Raw genomic sequence first — 3381 nt, forward strand, 5'->3', positions numbered from 1 at the left:
GCTCCAAAAGAAACAGAAGTGTAGGACCCGAGCCAAAACTGGACCTGCCGCGGTAATAAACAGCTATTCCAGTGGATTTCCCTGTGGATTGTGTGAGGGAGAAGTTGTAAGAGCCCCGTGGGGTGTGGGGCACGTGGGAGGTGGTGCTCTCACCAGACCCAGCACGGTGAGGACGGGGGGCTGCGGGGTCGCAGGGGTGCTGTCAGCTCGGGGTACCGCCCTGTTTTGCTCAAGCTGGTGTTGGAGGCCGGCTGGGATCATCGTGTACGGGTCAGAGCGAGACTCGTCTGAGGTGGGACCTCGGGCAGCTGTTGGCGAGCAGATGCCAGATGAACCTGCGTTTGCAGGTGAGACCACCAGCAACAGGGTGGCAAGTGCTGGTTTTTGACGCCGGCTTTTGAGCATGCGTGCCCTGCAGCACCTCCGCGGCCCCGTTTGCCAGGCAGCGCTGCTGCGGCTCCTGCTAACGAAGCTGGGAGCGGGCTGCGAGGAGCTGCCCTGTCCGCTCCGGTTAGGTCACAGAATGTGAACCGACTAGGGGCAGGGGATGGAAACCGCAATAACGGGTCTTTTCTGGGTTATAAAGACATCTCGTGTTTCTTGAAAGCGAGCTTCCAAGTCATGGAAATTGCTTTGAACTTAGAGTAAACCTGCACACACACACGAATTAGAAGACACACGTCGAGTAAAATCTTGGCCTTACCAAAGTCAAAAGGAGTTTGCTGCTGACTTCAGTAGAAATGGAGTTTTATCCTTAAAGTGGGGAAAAAAACCCCCAGATTCTTGAACTCTAAAATCAGAGCCAAGCTCTCTGACGTAGGGGGCTTTTGTCACAGATCCCTGCTTGTTTTCACACGTGCTTGCAGGATCTGAAGGCCGCAGGGTCTTTGTAATTGTGGCTGCGATCCCTGGCTGCAGCCCCGTGCCAAGGCGCACCTGAGCGCTCCTCTTCCGGAGCTCTCGCTTCGTCTTTTTGTGGTCCCGCGGCTCTGCTGGGGCCTGTTCGAGTGAGCTGGCAGCGAGTAACGTAAACACAACCTGTCTGACTGGATTCGTCCTTCCCCCACACACGCTCGGCGTCTGTCTCTCTCCGGCTGAACCACGTGCAGCCGGAAGGGCAGCAAGGAGGTGTCCCGTGAGGGGGGCAATGCCGGGAGGGGCTTCACCCTTTAGAATGAGCTCTGGTACGTTACGGACAGCAGAAATACCCTGGGCCATCCTCGTGTCGCGTGTTCCCCCGGCAGGCTCACGGAGCCTGGCAGGAGGCACCGTAGCGTTCACCAGAGAACCTGTAAGCGGGTTGACTCGAAGCGCGTGGAGGGGTCCAGCCCCGCTGTGCCAACAAACCCTCGTTAAACACCTCACAAAAGACCACTGTGCACGTTTGGGGGTTGCAGCTGGTTTTACTTGCTTGGGGTTTATTTTTTTAATAATTCCTTCCACAGATGTAAAATTGGGCTCGTGGCTGGAGCGCTCCCCTGGTAAACAGAAGTTGCTGCTGGACCAGGGAGCTGCGCTGCTCTCGCCTCCCTGCCCGGTCCCTGCGCAGTCCCTGGTGTTACTGACTGCGTGGGAACCATCCCGACCCGCCTGCCTCTCCCTGTCCACTGGGACTGTGCCACAGCCACAGGAACGTGACCGTCACTCGCCTGGAAGAGGGGAGGGCACTTCCAGGAGAGCACGGGAGCCCGAAGCCTGCTGCGGGGGCGCTGAGGGTTGGGCTGGAGCTGCGGTGTCTGCTGCATGGACCAGTTTTTCATGTGCCGGCTCCGGAGGGGAGCGGGGATTCAGGGAACTTCATGCCCAGCCCGCAGGTCTCCATGCCCTGCACGTTCCCCGCGCACTGCACGGGTGTCTCAGTCCCCACTGGGGATCCCTCTTTAGGGGCTGACACCCCGAATGTCATCGTTACAGCCTCCGCTTTGGAGGCTGCGAATGCCTTAGGGGTCGAGCCCTTCGTTACGCAGAGGTTGTAGAGTCGGAGTGCAGGGCCACAGGAGGACGGATCCGTTCGGCCTGTCCTGGGGATCAGTGAATCCCTCCGCTGGGCACTGCCAGCCGAACGTGTGTGCTCGGAGAGGGGGTTAGAACAAAAGAAATACTTATACCGGGTAAGCCTGGACACCCTCAGTGGCCCTGTCGGTTCTGTTTCACGTGAACGTGTCCCTCTGTGCAGTGTGTTCTCGGCTGTTGTGCTCCCCCGTTGCCGTGCTGCCTATTTCTGGCTGCGTCATGTCGAGCGGCAAATGACAACCCAAGTGACGTGCTGTATTTGGTGACGCGGCCGCAGCGCTGACAGCCTGCGAGGAGAAGGACTGTCACACGCCAGGGACAGGGCGAGATGGGCCACGGCGCTGGAAGCGAGAAGTTTCGCGTCAGGGTGCTCCTCACGGCTCCTCCTGGTTACCAGGACCGGGGAGGGAAGCTGCTGAAGGGCTTAACGAAGAGAAGGGATTCCGAGCTTCTCGTTAAATTGCCGTGAGTGCACAACTGGACCGTGGCTTAATTACACTTGTAATTAACGGAATAGCTATTGATTATGTCCTGTGTGGCAGCTAGCACTAACAAATAGCAGTATTACCAGAGAGCATTAGAAAGCAGTGGTTAAAATTGCCGGTGCCCAGAACCGCTGTGGCTAAGCAGCACAGCGATGCTGGGGAGAAGAAAGCGGTGACAGACGAAGTAGACAACCATTAATTTCCAAACTTCTGGTTACAGGTGATGTCACGTGAAAACCATGTTGTAGCGATGGTTTTATTGAGGTGCTGGAGTGCGTGACACAAACGGGGCAAGTGCAAAGGACGTGGCTGCAGTTCATGGAGTCACAGGCTGGAAGGGACCTTCAGAGCTCCCGCAGCCCAACCCCTGCAGGGGGCAGGGACAGCTCAGAGCCCCAGGGTCCAGCCTGACCTGGGATGGTTCAGGGATGGGGCAAGTGTTCGGCAGAGACACGGGCCCCCCTTAGGAACAGGAAGCAGCGTCTGGTGGTGAAGGCACGTTTCTCCCGGTACTGCTGCTGCTACCTGTGGTGTCCTTGCAGTCAGCACCCAGACTGCCACATGTCCTCGGTGTCTAACGGGTGACAAATGGAACCCGGGATGTGACCCCTCCTGTTTGTACCTCAAGGGAGTAAAAAGGTTTAGTGCCTGGAGTCACATTTCCCAGTGGTTTGTCTTAGGGCATGGCACCGCTGTTCCCCCAACACACCGGATCTGATTCAGTCTGAGACCGGCCCCTGCTCCCGCGGAGCTCAGGGACATGACATGGTTATGGCCGTCGGTGTTGTGGAATCACTGCTGATCAGTTACGGTGGGACGGAGGCTGTAAGAGCAGCTTCTCGAGTGATGGGAGAGGGAGCTGTGACGCTCGATGGGGGGGGAG

General features: G+C 57.8%; 1 protein-coding gene across 1 annotated transcript in view; it reads left to right on the plus strand.

Annotated features, from left to right (window-relative positions):
- ULK4 (unc-51 like kinase 4) overlaps nt 1-3381 on the plus strand; it is a 127889-nt gene that overhangs the window by 121999 nt on the left and 2509 nt on the right. The window lies entirely within an intron of this gene.

Source organism: Buceros rhinoceros, unplaced genomic scaffold (genome assembly GCF_000710305.1).
Source record: "Buceros rhinoceros silvestris isolate BGI_N320 unplaced genomic scaffold, ASM71030v1 scaffold8014, whole genome shotgun sequence".
Lineage (NCBI taxonomy): Eukaryota > Metazoa > Chordata > Aves > Bucerotiformes > Bucerotidae > Buceros > Buceros rhinoceros.